Here is an 18,626-nt window from a genome sequence, read left to right on the forward strand (position 1 = left end):
TTGTTAACACCTACTATTAGGTTTGTTTACATTTGTGGTAATAGGGTGACCACGACTCGTGGAAAATATTTAAAAATTGAAAAATGAAAATTAAAAAAATGCACTCTTTTTTTTCGCTAAATAGATTCCTTAAGTGTAACCTAGTGCCGGGAATGAATATGGCCAGTGATTTAAATTTCACCCTGTATTATTGGCACACTTTTACCAGTTATAAAAGAGAGTTTACCCGTGGTTCGCTGGATCTAGACTTACTTCTTTTATTTTTAGAAAAGTTGCATTTGTCCCATAGTTGCAATTGCCCCGGCTGACCTTAAACTATTGTAAACGTTGTTCGACAACGTAGGTACACCCTGTCGCAAAATTGCATGGCCACTATATAAATGAATTCGTTCACATGTGTTCATGCAATTCATGCAATTTGCAGCTCACTGTACATGACATTCATACTAAATGAATGAGTATGTTCTTAAATACCTCTGTAAATTGTGTTTTTTGTGCATAGTGAAATGGCTGGATTTTTGAATACGAGAAAAAGTACTGTTCGCATTCAGACTGCACCAGAGTTACTGCTGCAGAATTGCTGCCCGACAATTGTTGCCGACTGAAAAAAATCCGGACATCAACATTGATTATTAAAATTTGCGGCAGTAACGCTGGTGCAGTCTGAATTGAATCCGAACGGTACTTTAAGCTACGTTAAAACACAAACAAAAACACACCGAACTACAAATAACGCCTCCATGTGCATTTTGTCGCATAGGTAGTAGTGAAATGTTTAAATTGAAGATACGTATAACTATAAAGTTTGTACCTTCACGGTGGTGATATAGAGTTGAAAATCGATCAATCCGTTACTCAGCTACCTATTGTCCGACGAATCAGACGAATGCAGTTGTTCAAGTTGAAATACCAACCGTGTTCCAATAAATCACCTATCGGAAATGTTTCCGTGTGAACATTGACGACCGGTCTGGCCTAGTGGGTAGTGACCCTGCCTATGAAGCTGATGGTCCCGGGTTCGAATCCTGGTAAGGGCATTTATTTGTATGATGATACAGATATTTGTTCCTGAGTCATGGTTGTTTTCTATGTATTTAAGTATTTATATATTACATATATCGTTGTCTAAGTACCCACAACACAAGCCTTCTTGAGCTTACCGTGGGACTTAGTCAATTTGTGTAAAAATGTCCTATAATATTTATTTATATTTATTTATTATTTATTTATTGACAGATGTGTCAGCGGCTATTCTTGTCAGAAAAACGAGTGTTTCCATAAATTACATCGTTTTATAAAACTGATAGTTACTTTTGGATTTTGAAATGTACTCAACACTTTTAATACTTACACTACAGTTCTAGTTTTGCGATGTATAGAAACACCTTTTACATCGCTGCTCTATAGGCATTGTGTAGCAAACATAACAGATGCTTTTAAAGTAAATACATCTTACGTTGTTACAGTTTACCCACTGACATGTGCGTATATACTATATTTTTTCTTATCCGGCAGGAAGACGACGGCAGGTGAATTTAGGCATTAGAATGAAAAAAACTGTAGGCGATATAGCACATGTGTGTAGTGTGCACATCGGTCACAAGTCACAACGCTCATTAAGGCAAGAGAACATCATGTGAACTACTAAACTCTTCGATTATGTTCCAAGCAACTTGGAATCTTAAGACAAAAGAATGAGGGTTGCAATTCCAGCCGGTTTGTTATTGTAACTATCTCAATTATGATAAATGTACTTATTGCAATATCTGGAATATGTTGATAGGTTAGAAATAGCACTTGATATAAAACGAGCCCTGACCATGTGTGGCTCGTACGGCAGTTGCGTGGCCATTATCGTAATTAGGAACCGATTAATTAACATAGCTATTTGTAATGCTTACACCTGTACAATTAATAGGTTTACTGTATCCGATATTATTGGTTAATATTATAATATAATTAATCACTTCTGTTAAAATTTTTGACATAATAATAATAAATATTATTAAGGCGTAGGGATGTGACGACCCCATCGCCCGCTGGTTTTACCAGTGCAATCAGTCAACGCAGGGCAGCTTGTGGCGAGCTGTTGGGGATTAGCGACCTCACGTACCCGAGTGCTCCTGGGGAGTTCTGTTACCCGCAAGGAGGGTGGGTGGGACAGGATTCTCTGCCTCTGGCTTGCCTTAGCCGGCCGGCCAGAGTGGAGTCGTTAGAGCTATAAGCTCCAGGGGTGGAAGTGAAATATGCATAAGACGCGAGTTGGCACAGTGGCTGTTAACAGCCACTGGGTAGAAAGCGGCGCACACCTCTCGACACCCCTGAGCCGCTCACACCGGTGTTGCCCTTGAGCCATCCTAGATGTCGCTTTTTTGTGGGGGCCCATCTTGTGAGGGCGAGTCACCGTCTGCCGGAAATAAAATTGCATACCGTTTTATTAGGCAGGCGTCCGGTTTTTTACCCCATAGCTCAGTACTAGTCCATCGCTTTCACCCAATAACCTAGTTCATTTTAGATTTCATCAACTCTCAATAGCCCTTACACCCTGGCGGGTGCTGCCTCTGCGTGCGTCCCATGACACGGGTAAGGGCAGCATCCGCTCGGTGTACCCCTTACATTTCATTAAAGTGTCAAAAGGGCCTCTACGTGTTGGCTTCGGCTCCGCGCACGCCTCCCAAAGGTCCGGAACACCATTGTTCCGTGATGGGAAAGACATACAATAAATATTATTGGACCCTGCCCCGTTCCCGGCGGCACCCTAGGTTAGGTTTTTTATAATGTGTTTAACTATATATTTTTGTAATGTTTTGTAAGTGTTTTTATATTTTACTGTTATACTCACATTGTAAAATCCTAACCTAAGACCCTAATTGAATAAAGGAGATAATAAATATTATTAGTAATCATATTTGTAAAACATATGTTTGTATGTTAAGGGGTACTAATGTAAATATACAGTGCAGACAGTAATAAGCGAGCAACAGTATGTTATTTACGCAATTTCGTTTTGTGTACTTAATGTACTTATACGTATCTGATTTTAATTTCCGGCATCCAAATGAAATCATAGGAATGAATAAAAGTACACAATATTTAATTTATTAATGTTTCTTTTACATTAGGAATTTTATTCTCTTTCCCATTTAGTAAATAAAAGAAGTACACCCTTATCTTATAACACAAAATTAACATAAGCCTTTGAAGTCTTTATGTAAACAAACTGCGGCCTTTCCTTAATCTAATTAATTTCAAGGATTGTAACATTTTTAACTATGTAGGGGGTTAATTAAAACTTTCCCAGCGTTTACAAGCACAGCTGCATTACACACGTGTCACGAATCTGTGCACGGGGTCACCATTATGTTATGATCCCCTGTGCTATGAGTACATGTACTGAGTTATAAGGAGGGATCGGCACTTTGAAGTGCGGTGGCTCCTGGTCATGTGCCTTCAAAGTTAAAATGTCTTTAGTTCAAGGTTAAAAATAGAATGAATTCAATCTTAAAGCTACGTGCTCGAGTCTTTTATTTTGGGAACGTGATTATTATGCCCTCTTTGAGGAGAGAATACGTGTGTGAAAGTTCCACCCCCGTATTCCCACGCACCCCGTTTACGAGGCATGATACTTGTTAAAATTCAGTAAACAACCCTGAACTTCCTGAAACCGCTTTTCATTATAATCGGGCGATAGCCTCGCCAAGGGACATAACGTCAGACGATAAGTGCTACGGCGGGTTTGAGTGTGGAAAAGGGAAATCCCAATTTTGACAAAAGGTTATCTCGATAACTTATTTATTAGTATGTTCAACCTGAAACTGGGTGCAGAGCAGTAATACCATTATCAAAATATACACTTAAAATACACATTAGTGATCGAAATTAAACTTTTCGACACCGACGACAACGGTTTCACTAACTTGAATTTTTAGTCGCTAATAGCGGCATGTATTGGCCAATAGCGACGAAAAATTCAAGTGAGTGAAACCGTTGTCGTCTTAACATTTTACACATTAGTGTTAGAAACTTTAGACCGACATAATTATGTACGTTCGTTATATTTGTTATGAAACTCAAACAACTTTATGAAAATAGGTAGTTATAAATATGAAAAATATGACAGCAGAATGTTATTTTCTTTCTTCTTTGTCGATTACTCCTTTAATGCTTAAGCTCTCATTGAACCATGAACACGCATGTCGACATCACGCATCAAGCCGTTAAGAATGGAATAATACACGGGATATTGCTAATTGTGCAATTATATCACGAAGCTTATTGGAGCGTGACGTGGGTTAATTCAAATTCCACTTGCTATATGAATATGACATTGTCCTTGCCCCTTTCTGTGCTCGGATAGACTCCGTGTAGGGTCGAATTCGTCAGTAATAGTTCAATGGCAATTAGGTCAAACAATTACTTCAGCGGTTGGTATCTAAAGAAGTTGTGCGATGTTTTCCTAGTAGGTAGATGAGTTTTGGGACTAAAATTAGTTTATATTTTTAACCATAATAACTTCTTATCAACTCAGTTAAATGGTAGATCTCTAAGTACAATCTATATAACATCGATAGATACCTTGTCGTGGAGAGAATTGGACTTGACCAATGACGAAAGCAGTTTTTGATTTTGTCTATAACGCTCTTAGTAGGCACTTAGTGTACTTATTTACAATATAAAATTTCGAAGAACTGTCATTGATTTAAAAACTAGAGCGATAGCAAAATTTGCATTAACAGATAGTATTTAACTTACCACTTCAAGTATGTGTTTGTGAGTTGTATAACCTGAAACAAGAAAATAAGATGAATAATTAGTAATTACGATTCGAATAATGCTATAATCGGAAGACTCAGACAAGCAGATTATTATCAAAACTACTTTGATTACAATATTATTATATACCAGTAAAAGTATTAACATGTTATATTAAACGGTGAGCGTGAAATGTTCCATTAAATATGCATGTTATTTAAATAAGCGTAACAAGTAATTAAAATTACATAATTAAAAATAAACGCGCATTTCCTTATTTAAGCTACATGCTTTGAACTGATCATTAAAGAACGTAATCTTGTAAACGTCGCTCGAAGTCTTGTTGTCGAAGGCACACGGTGCTTTAGGCGCTGTTTACGACCGAGAACTGGCTAAATGATGAAAACAAACTTGTGAACATTCACGGAAATGGCGTTAACAGTCCTGGATTAAAAAGCTTATTTGTAAACTCCATCTTGTATCTTAAGATTATAATTAGTATGTTTGGTTTTTGTGAAGTTTCTAACTAGGGAATGCAAATTGGTTATTTTTTGTATGGAAATAATCGGTTTTTAACCGAAACCGCGGTTATTTCCATACAAAAAATAACCGATTTGAATTCCCTATTTCTAACCGATACCGCTCAACATGGGGACTTAAGGATGACTCCCGTAAGACTGGGCCTTGTCCGGGCCGGAGGTACCGGCGCATCGTTTTCTATGGAAAGCATCACGTGATCGCCTGTCATGTCACAGAAAAGTAAGCGCCGGAAGCTCCGGCTGGGACACGGCCCGGTCTAACGTGAGTCATCCTTTAAAATACCCTTAATACTTTTTGCGCATAGGAGAAGAGTCATGCATTATCATGCATAACCTAGCCTATTTGTATTATCTGTAAAATTTTATTACCGATCATACGGTCTGTAATAGGCGACCAAAATGGATATTACTTCTGTTGAATAACTTTATCTTTGTCCTGTGGAGGGATATGGCACAAAACTTCATCCACTAGATGGAAACTTTGATTTGGTTACTCAATTTCGGTTAAAGCACTACCTACACTTTTTTGGTTTTTCACTTATATACTTGCGATAATTAATGCCGTATTTTATCCACTTTTTGTTATTTTCTTTTCTTCATAAAATAGGTATTTACACCATAATTGAATATTCAACTTTATTCGCTCTCTAGTTTCGAAGAGTTCATTGAATGTGGTTTTTCACTTACTTGCGATAATCAATGCCGTATTTTATCCACTTTTTGTTATTTTCTTTTCTTCATAAAGTAGGTATTTACACCATATTTGAATATTCAACTTTATTCGCCCTCTAGTTTCGAAGAGTTCATTGAATCAGCAAACAAACAGCAATTGCCTTGAATTTTTAAAACTGTAATATTGCAAATTGTTTCGCAAAAGACTGAACAACTTAAGTTCCACAAATAACCAAACAAGCAGTAGTTTCACCTGTTATAAAATATGACGAAAATGTTATTAAAGCTGTGGTAACTGGAAGCAAAATTAGCTATGCCACATTGGCGCGGGCACGTCCAATTTTAAAACGTAATTAGGCTATGTATCAAAGGCGGCGTATTTAATATCAATTTGTATCTGTAAATAAATATCATAAATCTGGATCAGAGGCAACTGTAAGGCATGGAGCGATAAATTTAGTGGAGCTTGTAGTAACCCTTTGAGGGATTGGAACGATGGCAGATCAATCAGTTTCCTGAATGGCAGTTTCGGAAAAGCACGCGACATTTACGACGATCGTTCGTGGACGGGGAAACTGGGCTTTGCGGTTGTTTAAGCACTTGGGTTCCAAAAGCAGGTAGGTAGGTGAGTTGGAGTTATGTCCGTTAACACTAACGGAAACTTGGTAGACTTTTACATGTACATGCCGTTCTCACAGCAAACATACTTAAACGTCAAACTTAAGTAGCTGTTGTTTGTGGTAAAATTTTGCCAGTGTTTAAAAACTGATGAATTGATGATAAATAGGTACTTATTTTACAGGTTATGCGGTATACGTATCAATTGGTGAGGTACTCTTTTTACAGGTTATGCGGTATACCTACATCCATTGGTGCCACATCCGTCATTGTTTAATATGCTTAGGTACTCTTATCACTCAGGACGTCCTTGCAATTTGATTACAGTTTAATTTAAATCATCAGAATACTTGACGTGTATAGCGTGTATTTTCATCATTTAATCAATTTCAATTTCCAGTCACATACATACGTAGTTACGCACCTACTGTAATCTGTATCATATTCGTTGCTACTTGCTACTAAAAAATCATGAAGTCATACAATTTACAGTATTTAGCATTACGTTTGTTACGGAACATTACATTAAATCATATCTCGTAACTGTATAACTCTGCCCTCAATTTTTATCGCTCATCATAAAAGTTAATTGGTGTATATTATCATATGACATTAGATGAAACAGACGGATTTTATTACTCAATGGACCACGTGGAGACGGAAAAGGGAGTGGCTGGAGTTCTGGATCTGAGCACGACCGTAACTTTCAAACGAAGTTATGGTTTTGGAAAATAAACTGTGTGAGTACCTATGTAAATTACTCATGTTTATTCTGCATTATGTATAAGCGGAGTTGCAGCGAGTCTTATCGTTCTAAAGATCTCGCCGGCAATAAACCTAAACGTTTGGTTTTGAAGAGTTCCGCAGCACAAACATTCTAATACGAGAAACCAACATTTATATTAGGTATAAGTGCTCTATAGAACATTATCTACTCTAGTAGATCACGTTATGGTATACGCAACGACTATACTTACTTTATAATAACTTAAGTACAGACCTCTCGTGGGTTGGCAGTCAGTATTGACAAATTTACTCGTTTGTAGACTCTTCATATGATATAGGTAGGTACCCTGTATAAAAAGTAGTTACTTGCGAAGGAATGTTTCCGGTTGGTAGCAAAGGGGGTTAAGGTACCTACAGTATAAGAACTATAAAAAGGAAATAGGTGATTTTCTATTATCTCCTAGAAGTGTACAGAAGTTTTGCCAGATTTGTGATCTAAAATCTTAAGCAACGACTGCTAGTCATATTACTAACAATGGCTTGTTGTGCTGTTATAACGGATATCGTAAATTACTTATAAAATGGAATACTTTTTGTAGTTATATTTAACTTTGATTGAGGCCTTCGTACCAGTTGGACCGAGTGTGCATTGATTAAAAGGCCGGCCATGCGTTATCTGGTGCGGTGCACTTATGCATGCAAGATCGAATGAGCATGCGCTCGAGGTTGTAAACATTCGTGCAACATAAATTCTGTGTTATCTTAAACAACTACTTACCTTAACCTAAAATGTTGAATAAAGTTCTATCCATATCCACAGGTAACACACTAATACCTAAATAACATGATATAAATTACACAAGTAAGTATCTACCGAAACATTAGGTTCATTTCAGGAAGATAATGTGTCTCTCTACTATGACACAAGTTTGGTTATGTTTACAGTTTGCCTATCCCACTTGGAGGACAGACGGTCCCGTTATGAAGTTATGTTTCCATTTTTACTAGGTCCTCAAAATAGCAGACATGTTATTTGCATTGCCAATGAACGGCAGAAAGGTTAATGTCAAGTTATTCCTCTTAATTTGATTGAATTTTATTTATCTAATTAGAGATGAGGTAAGCGTTGCTGTATTTACATTAATTAATGTGGCGAGTGATGGCTCATCTTCTCAGCTCTGTAAACAAATTCATTACTTCCATGCATACGCCTCATGCGCCGATAAATGTATTATTATTTTCATTGCAGTAGATTATTTCCATAAAGTTTATATTACTTGAGGTTCATAATACATAAATATGGAAATAATTATTTTTTTAAACTATTTTTTTGTACCTTAACTACTATGGATATTGTATTGTAGGTAGGTAAATTCTCTATGGAATGAAATAACATACGCAATATCTCTATACTGTATCCCCTAGTACAGTCAAGTGTAAAAATATTGGTGCTTATAACTTACTCAAAAATATGTCCCACAGTTTTTAATTCGCTGACATAAGAGCTATGGGACATATTTTTCAGTATGATGTGTAGCCCATATTTTTTACTCTTGACTGTACCAAAACGATGTGTTGCAAAGTTTGACAACTTTCCATCTTGAGATGTGTTAAATTTCACAGAAAATCTCTCTTGGCATGACTGGTCTATTCTACTGCCAAGTCACGAAGTCACGTAATTCAACAAACGCAATTACAATTTATTATACAATTATCGCTGAATACGTAATTTTCATTATAAGCACAGCACTGTTCAGTCAGTCAATGAAGGTGTAACAATGGGGCATTCATGGCGGGCAGGCGGCGGAACGGTACTGCGTATAGTCTACTATACCCACAAGTGGCTCACCGTATACCACCAATAGAAATGCTATATCATAAAGAGTGAGCAATTTACACGGTTATCGAATGAAGTAGAAGTGACACGTAAAATGAATAAAGGCGGGAAAAATATTCTATAAAGTTTTTCTTATCTTCGAACGTAATGTCAGGCGTGGCTCAATCCGCAATTTCGTCGCTTTGCTACAGGTAGCTAAAAGTACATCCGTTCGATTCGACCCCAATTTTGGGGAAAGCCATAAGCCGCGCGTGGCGCTGTCGCCACCTAGCGGCCATATCTGTGCTGATCGTAACAGACGCGTTTTGTTAGAGAGTGAATCTTCTGTACCTAGTACTATTATTTATTCTGTGGTAATGTCTTAATTTTTTACAACAATTGTGACTATTTTCAGTCACAATTGTTATAGAAACACTACAATAACGGAATGGAGTTTACCTGTATACTCGTTGTAGAACTCATGGTGGTTTTTATTGGTCGTTTGGAGAGATTACGGAAGTGACATAGAGTATGAAATATTTTCAAGAGGGTTAGTTTTCCTTTAAGAGCTGTTTGTTCTGTTATGATATACTCGCAATCGAGGTCAGAGCACGGTAACTATAGTGGCAGGAAGGTGTAAATTTGTCTATACATATTAATTTTACAATTAGATCTTTTGTCCTCGTGTAAGGATGTTGTGTTAACTAATTTACTATTAGCTTAACATTACCTAATTTAATTGAAATCATTTAAATGAGGGAATCCATGCATTTTGCTTAAAGCACAGGTTAAAGCTGTTTTTATACGTACAACTTCTAATAGTTGTTGTTAATATGTAATTATTAAATTGCTATAAATATATGTATGTAGAGACTGGTTCTACGGGAAATAAAAGGTAAAGTCATCCGCTTTGGTATCCTGCCCACTACGCTCATTTCCACCATTCTGGGGCGCTAGCCTAGTCTAGTAATAAAAGCGGGCATCCTTTCGCTGAACGATTAAAAAAGTGAAACGTTTTATCGTTTAGCTATAAAAGTTCAAAGCACGGATTAGATTATATAAGTACAGAACATAGAAGTTCAGAGGGTGCACTCAAATATTTTTACAGAAATTTCTGCGTCGAACAGTAGGTTCCTATTAATCGCAGTCCATCATTTATTGTGCGATGCGCTGCACATTAAACAAATTATGATGTACCTTTTGAAGTTTGAAATAAACTATGCACTTATATATACTTATGTGTTTAGGTCTATTCTACTGCCAAATCATTCGCACACCGAGAGTCCCCGAGTGGCAGGAGTGAGAGTCGATATACGTATGAGTGTGATGAACGAGTGATTAGTGGCTTATTCAATTCTATACCTTGTTGTATTAGAATAAAGTTCACATTCGAACTAGTTTTCAAGAACACATACGGTTTATGCTAAACGCTGTAGAGAAGTGGACGGGCGAGGAGCGCACGCGCCGAGCTTCCGGTACATCGGTTATTGTACTGCGGGCCGGAAGTGGCGTGGCGATACAATCTATACTGTCCGCTCACACCGCGAGTCAGGTAAGCTAAATGTAAAAAGTCTGGTAAACAGGTAAAAAATCTACGACGTTTTAAAAACATCCTGAATTTGTAAAACCTCGTCACTCGGTTGATCGGAAATACTCAATACTAAATTAGCCAGCCAATCAAAGCAAGTTTTTGTTTCAGTTATAGATTATACTATACAGAGTCACTTGGTTATGTTTGTTTACTTATATATTCATACCCCCTTATTCATAAACCCGCTACAAACTCAATTAGCTAATTAATCGTTTGTCTTTATCTGTCATTTTGATTTATTTATTTGTAAGAAGGGGATAAAACATAATTTTGCTGAATCAGGTCCGTAAAATTTTATGAATCAGGGGAATAATGTCTACACGGGCGAATCTTACTATAATTACATGTAAAAAGTGAGTCTCATATTTTCTGTATTCACAAAATCACTATGTTTCATGTATTCGTCTTCATTCACATGTACCGTCTGCGTCATATAGTAAGTATACAAATAGTTCAGTACGCCGTACAAATAATATGGCGTACCGAACTGTTTAGAATACTTTGAATGCTACCTACTATATGACGCTAACTGTACTCTACACATAGCCTTACGGACGCGGACTGTTATTAACAACCGTATTCGAACAATGAGATACGTCAAATACTAGATATTGAAACGATATGGATTGGATATGTCAGTGTCGAAGAAGTGTCAAAAGTGACGTTTTTGTTTGAAGAAACGTCAGTTTTGACACTTTTTGACACTGACATATCCAATCCATATCGTTTCAATATCTAGTATTTGACGTATCTCATTGTTCGAATACGGTTGTTAATAACAGTCCGCGTCCGTACTGTCGGCAGCGCGCAAGTACCGCGGATGCAGGGTTTAATTTAATCTATCCTCCAATGCACCTAAACGAACCTCTCTGTGTGTAACAAGCTCGCTGAACGAAGCTCACATAATTGGGTATCCTGAACCTGGGCTTTAGATATTTTAGGAGACGATGAAAGTGCTAAATAAGGATATTACCTATCACTAACACATAGAATATGTCCGATTGTCAATACAATTATGACTCTATGTTACACGTAATAAAATTAACTTTGCAAAGTCAGAGAAATGTTTCCGCTGTGTCGTACCGGATGTTAATCATTTGTTTTGATGTTTAAGTTAAATAGACAATGAGTTTTGAGACTTGTGAGTGTACTCACCCTTACGCGTATTATTTACTATTAGATAAATTTGTATACACTTGGCGTGTGTATATGGCATAGTCTCTTTAAATTCGGTATTGAAATACCGGTCTTAAAAATCGGTCCGATGTTCCGGGCTTTTAGAATTCCGGTATTCATGCCCTAATTACGCCGTGCACTGGGGCGCAAAGTAGTCACGAGTCCTAGTCTTCCTAGTCATATCTGACAAAGGCAAGGAAGGTTTTAAGTGTCCGGATGCCCCCGTGAAACGTACTTATCTATATAATAGAAACGCGATAGATCGCGACGCTAGATGCATTAATACCTATTTACCTACATTGGTATTGAATATTCGTTTGCGAATGAGTGGCCCCATTTGTTGCTACATTTATGTACCAAGTCCGCTTTTAGACGCTAATATGGCGCCTGCAGCCTTTGTTTACAGTCAGCTCGGTTCCATAACAATTGAAAATCTCATGAATCTGCAGCGCCGTCTCCTTCGCACGTGTGTGGAATAAGCAGGACGGAGTCGACATACGACTCTATTGTTCCTTGTCTGAATGAAGCTGAACCCGTTCTAATTCGATTCCCTTGGTGCTTCCATTGTTCGCATTCATGCTGGTATTGACCGGATCCTGGCAGTTTGTTCTCATTGCTTACGCCAGCTCGGACGTGTTAGGTAGTACTTAAGCCAACCACTGTATTGACACCTTGGGATCCGTGACAACTTCGAGTAACTGCGCCTCTACCGCGAAAACCGAAATTCGCAAATTGCGGGGATCTTTCTCTTTTACTCTCATTAAGACGTAATTAGAGTGTCAGAGAAAAATGCCCGCAATTGACGAACTTCGATTTTCCCGGTTATAGGCCTGGAGAGCGCACTTATACTGGTTAATCTGGGATCACCTGCTGTGCTCCGTGATTGTGTTAAACATTTCTGGGTTGGTATTCTTAAAGGTATCCAGTATATTGTGACCTTTTTCTACGCGTAAATGTTGTGGATTTAGAGTTCAGAGTTATAATGGATTGTTAGAGGTGAATTGGAAGAAGGTACAATACAGGACCTGGGTGTGGTTACATACAGTAGCTGGGAGCACAATCAAGCTGTATCAAACTAATGAGTCTCTGTTGGAATTTGAACCAAGGGATTCGCAATGGTAATTTTGGTAAATAGGAAAAATTTAATTTAAAAAATAAGTATAGGTACATGTATACTCGTAGAGCATACCTCTCGCTGCTGTAGGTACTGTTTATTTATGTAACCTTTACATTTAAGTACCTACTCAAATGTTATGTATACATGACTAATTGACTACATGTATGGAAGAAAACTTGAAGGAATTATATTTTAAGTAAGTACCTACATCTAACATTTATTTTTTCAATGTACGGCTCGACACCTACTATATACGTTGACCTATTCAGTTCAGAAGCCTTTTCTTGGAAGCAGAATAATAAAAAGTAATGTTTATGTGCAATCCTCACAACATTATACCGATTATACGTCTTTACGAAGCTTAGAGACTTAACTTAGATGGCGTCGAAAACAAAGCCAATTCCAAAAGTCCTAAGCTCGCAGATATTTCATTTCGGTAAACATATTTCTTTGTCGCTTTCTTTAATATAATTGTGTCTTCAAGGCGTTCTGACATTCATAATTCGAAACGTAAGCAGGGGTGCGAAGCTCCTGACTTCGGCCAAACTCGGCTCCGCTCGGCTCAGCATTGCTCCGAGCAATTATTAGGGTTGGCACCACTTGACTTCCTTTTGCGTGCACGACCACAGATAAGATAATCACTTGAATTTTGACAACCCTAATTGGCCGAAAGGGATAGTGCCATGTATTAGAAAGGGATAGCATGATTCGACCCTGAACCGCTGTCAAACTTCGGTTTTGTAGGAAGCTTCCTTTCTGTACGGTAGTACTATTATTTATTCTGTGACGTAAGGTTAAAGGTTAGTCTAGTTTGGTTTTTCCAAGTTTGACGGCGTATTTTCATAATTGCGTTGAATGTCTAAATTGACAAGTTGTTGTTTTCGAGGTAAAAACTGGCAATATATGGTATAGGTGAGAACCTTTCTTAATATTTATATTGCCAGTTTTTGTGGATATGTGAAAACTGAGAACATATCCTACCCGCGCCACGTCGCAAATCTAAAATTAATTTAGTACAATTGAGTTCGGCTCAGATGGATGTTGAGCTGAGAGAACTATTTATTAAATGCTCTAAAAGAAACGTATTTTACGGACAGGTCTGTGTTTGATGTTGTAAGTATTTTTGCGAATCAATTGGAACGGTTGTATTGTGAGTTGTAAACGAGCGTCACGCCCACTGGAACGCGCGGTGTTTCGCTTTGATTCGGAATAGGACGTGACGTCAGAACGCCTTTGTTTATTCAGTAAATAGCCTGCATCAGTTCATTATTGAGCAAAGCTTTTAATTAGACCGGTATTGTCTTCTTTTTTGACCCCTATACCCGCGCAGCGTAGAACTTGCGCGTACCCTCTTAGTACTTAGGTGACTTCCAGAATAAAAAATATTATATTGATTACCGATTATGTGGTTTGCTCGAACGCTGCCCTACGCTCGGTGTCAATGATGACACCACGACTGACGCGCCCCGGACTGTCAGAGGAAGATCGCTCGCCATTACTGCGTCGGAGTGTGATTTACTTGAAGCTACGCCTGTTTTCCGTGTTTTATGTATTGAATCCTTTATTTACTTAATGATGTATGGTGTTTTCTCTCTTAACAATATGGTTATAACTTATAAGCGATTTTTGCCTAACTTTCACATTTGTTGGATTTTATAATATGGGAGAATTTACAGGGCGTTACGTCCTAATACGCTATGGAGGAAACAGTCAATTAAGAAGGTACCGAATCTACGAGCGTCAACCTTCTGGTACTTACCTATGCGTGTGAAGACTTCTAACTTCTTTCTAATATGTACTAGCAATAGCAACATTGCGGAAGCAATACCTAAAAAATAAATAGGTATGTTAATTATTCTCTATTTATATAGGTTCAATGGTCCTTAGAGAAAAATTGTATACCTAATGTAAATTTTATAAAAATAAATACCTTTGGTTACTTGACGCATTCGTTTCTAAATTACGAACCTGAACGTATTATTGTGATAATAAAATCGGCGGCCGAATAAATCGAAACCAATAAATTGCTCGATTTACTCACTCTGACGAAATGTACGAGCCCGAAATGGGTTAGGTAGCTGTATCTATATTCTATACCTACATTATGGAGTTGATTACACGTTATGAGGAAAATATAGGGTTAGAGTGTATTCCGAACGATATATATCATTTCTGATTAATAAAATTGGCCAGCAATTACGTAAACCGATAAATTTCGAATTCAGTACGAACGAATCATACAGAATTCGAAATTCATAATTGGGTTAGAGTGTTTGTGTAGATAGTAATTGTATTGAACACACAAGACGATGGGTCATTCCTCCATAACAGTTCAGTGTTGACAGATGGGGGGATTTCGCAGTTTTCTCCAGTTGGGAAGGGTCTGTTTTTATGTCACGTCAATAAAGACGATTATCTACGTACTGTGGCTCCACTCCCCTACATAATTTTTCGGTCCATGAACACGCGTTCGATTATGGCACCCAACATATTTTTTATACACTCACATGGCCCACAAAATAGTTTAAGCATGAGATTGTGTTGACATAATCTGAATTAGAAGCATCTTTATCCATTACCTATAAAAACGACATATTTGGTATAAAAGGGACCGAAGTTCTCACACCTCCAAACTCTTAAGAGGGGGGGTTCAAGGGTCGAAAATATCATTTCGCCGAGTATGCGCGCCCTAAGGACCTCTCTACTGTTTATTGGTGTTGGAAAGTAGCGAGCAATAAGAGGTTATAGCGGGAACCGAGATAGGTTTGCGGATAAGGGTCAAATTACGTAACCTACAGAACTGCTTTCATTTGAAAATACAATATTTGACTTTCTTACTGAGTGAACATATAATACTATCAAAGTTACGTTCATCAAAATCATAATGTTTTGGATAAAAAATTAAAGTCTTTCCAGGACCCCTACCTATTCGGCAAGATTTTACGTATCCTGTTGATAGCCCGTTGATGTGGGAAAAATCATAGTATCTCGAATACGTACATACTTACAATGTTAAAATTTGACATTAGCAATCCACAGTTAGGTTACAACCAAACCAAACCGAACCACCCCGAGTTCAGAGTTGAGTTTTGGTTGTACTAAATGATATTATCCACAGGTGATCGAATCAACACTTGATAGAATCAACATGCAATAAAATCAATTGTTCATTTGTACATCGACAGTTGTACATGTCGAATTTGGCCCCTGTTATATGATGAAGATACAGAAATTTTCCTCTGTAATCTTTGAAGTATCGAGTGTTATAAAAAGTTAGACAGCTAATATTTGTTTGGTACTTTCTATTGGGAATATAGTTTAATTAAAGACTAGACAGGACTGGACATGGAAAGGTAAACTTATGTCCCCAACCCGGGCTTTGAGTTCACACGCTTGTTGCCTACTTCTGCGATACCATCTACGATAACACGATAGTGGCATTGTAATAGATTATCGCGGAAAGAATAGGCATTGTTCGACACGATGACGTCTAAAAGTGATAGATATGATTATGGCATTACAACGTCGATTTCTAAAGTATTTCTAACAATAGCACAGAGACTTTCGTCACTTAATTACTCGTTTTTATAAAAAGGCACTGTGTGGTGCACCCCAATCCGCATTGGGCTAGCGTGGGGACTATAGCCCAAGCCCTCTCGCGCATGAGAGGAGGCCTGTGCTCAGCAGTGGGACGTATAAAGGCTGAAATGATGATGATGATGATGACTGTGTGGTGTGTCAGTTCGTGGTCTATAATCAGTGTGCACTAGTAATACGTGCATCAATAATATTTTTGTAATACGTTTGTATGAAATGTAGTTTTAGTTTGCCATGAATAAATGAAATTATTCTTATTCTTAGTATACAGAAATGTTTCAGGAAAGAGGAAAAACAAAGAAAGCAAAGTGAAACGCAACGTCTGCCGTGACAGTTTTAGCGCGTGCCAACTGCCCAGATGCAACTGTTGTGCGTATAAGGTTCCGATCACACATGGCACGCAACTGTTTGTATTTGTATTATACTTCTATTACATCTTCCTAAAACAAAATTCTCAGTCAAATCAAGATCAAAGTCGTGAACGATGTTTTCCACTTAGGAAAAACTTTTAATGAGGCTATCTAAGTGGAATATGAAGTTTCAATGATAAGGAACTATGTTTGCCCCTGATTTTTACTTACTAAAGTGTATGATTTAAATACTGTTCATACATTTAATTTATGACGTAAGATCTGCGTTTTAATTTATTTTTTGTTATCTTAGGAAATAACAAATAATTAATAATTAAACATATTTATGTCTATTCTACATGAATATCCTCCTTCATAACTTAAAAAAAATCATGTAGGAATAAGTAAGAAAGCAAAAATCTACCCAATATTTTTTTGGTAGTGTCGTAAAAGCTTTGAAGCAAAAACTTCATGATAAACACGTACCTATGGTATTTTATTACATCGTTATTCAGAAGCACATGAAATTTCTGACAGCCTTGCTTGCTCGACTTGTCGCGGGCATTGGGGTTCCCCTGGCGCTCGTTTCATCAATGTTATAAGTAGGTTATCATGGCAACATTAGCAAACGTGAGTTGTGTTATACCTCGTACTATGACTACTATGAGGCACACCTATTAAAAGGTATGTTAGATTTTAAAATTATAGAATTTAAGATGGGTGCAGTTTTGTTATACACAACGCGTGCTTTCAATAGGCACTGATTTGTTTTTACGTTTTATTTTATCTCTAACACACTATTATTACTACGAAAACTTTTGTCAAAATTTGTAAATTTGGTTCTTGGGTCAAATCCACTGGTTTGCTTAAGATAAGAAACGTATCGCGTGCTGTGATTTGTAATGAGTCTTGTGCAGTAAAGATTGTGAGTTGAACAACGTATTTCATTGAAGGCCCTCGTTATCCACGATTGAAGGTTCTGATGTGCTGCAGATAGTATGATACGCCCACAATTCCCTATCTTCATTTTTTGGTTTGTACTCCAAAAATCATTAAGTACTTATGAAAATTGACCCAAGAGGTGACGCTCGCTGTGTATCCATAACCTAAGTAATCGTAGGCCGAGATGGATGATCTGGCATGTCTCCACGAGCGATGCAATCTCACGCCATTATGTCTTACAGTAAAACATAACTGTGGCGTAATGCTTCCTTACAGTCACAGCTGTGGAATTGAAGCTGATGACAGCTGACAGAAGCACGTGGAAATTGAAAAAATTACGGGTTTTTTTATGATGACTTTCAAAAAGATCTACGAGTTTCGAATGAAATTCTACGAGGCAAACTCATTAGGTAGGTACCGTATCTTTCAGTCAATCAAGTACTATAAAAGTGAAGAAATGTTTCTGTAAAATTTTAAGACCAACTCTGAATGTCTAATACGTGTATGTGAATGTTCAAGCTTCAAAAGACCTTTATGCAATGACAAAATCCTGGAATTCTCATTTGACGTGTCATAAAAGACCAAAATAGAAAATTCTTGCTTCGTGAGAAGGTATAGCGATGGCTCAGCGCGGTGTTGTGGGTGTAAAAGTATAAATATCGACCCTCGTACTCGTTTTAGACCAGCTCAATGTCACTGGCATTATTTTTCGTGATATTTTTACTTGTTT

The 18,626-nt window shown here is 37.5% G+C and overlaps 1 protein-coding gene across 1 annotated transcript in view; it reads right to left on the reverse strand.

Annotated features, from left to right (window-relative positions):
• The window catches only part of LOC134669042 (ADP-ribosylation factor-like protein 4C), a 74,881-nt gene that overhangs the window by 38,502 nt on the left and 17,753 nt on the right, over window positions 1-18,626 (reverse strand). The window contains exon 2 of the mRNA XM_063526568.1: window positions 4,753-4,784. The gene's annotated coding sequence lies outside the window, so the exon portion shown is untranslated. The remainder of the gene's footprint in view (window positions 1-4,752; window positions 4,785-18,626) is intronic.

Source organism: Cydia fagiglandana, chromosome 11 (assembly GCF_963556715.1).
Source record: "Cydia fagiglandana chromosome 11, ilCydFagi1.1, whole genome shotgun sequence".
Taxonomy (NCBI): Eukaryota; Metazoa; Arthropoda; class Insecta; order Lepidoptera; family Tortricidae; genus Cydia; species Cydia fagiglandana.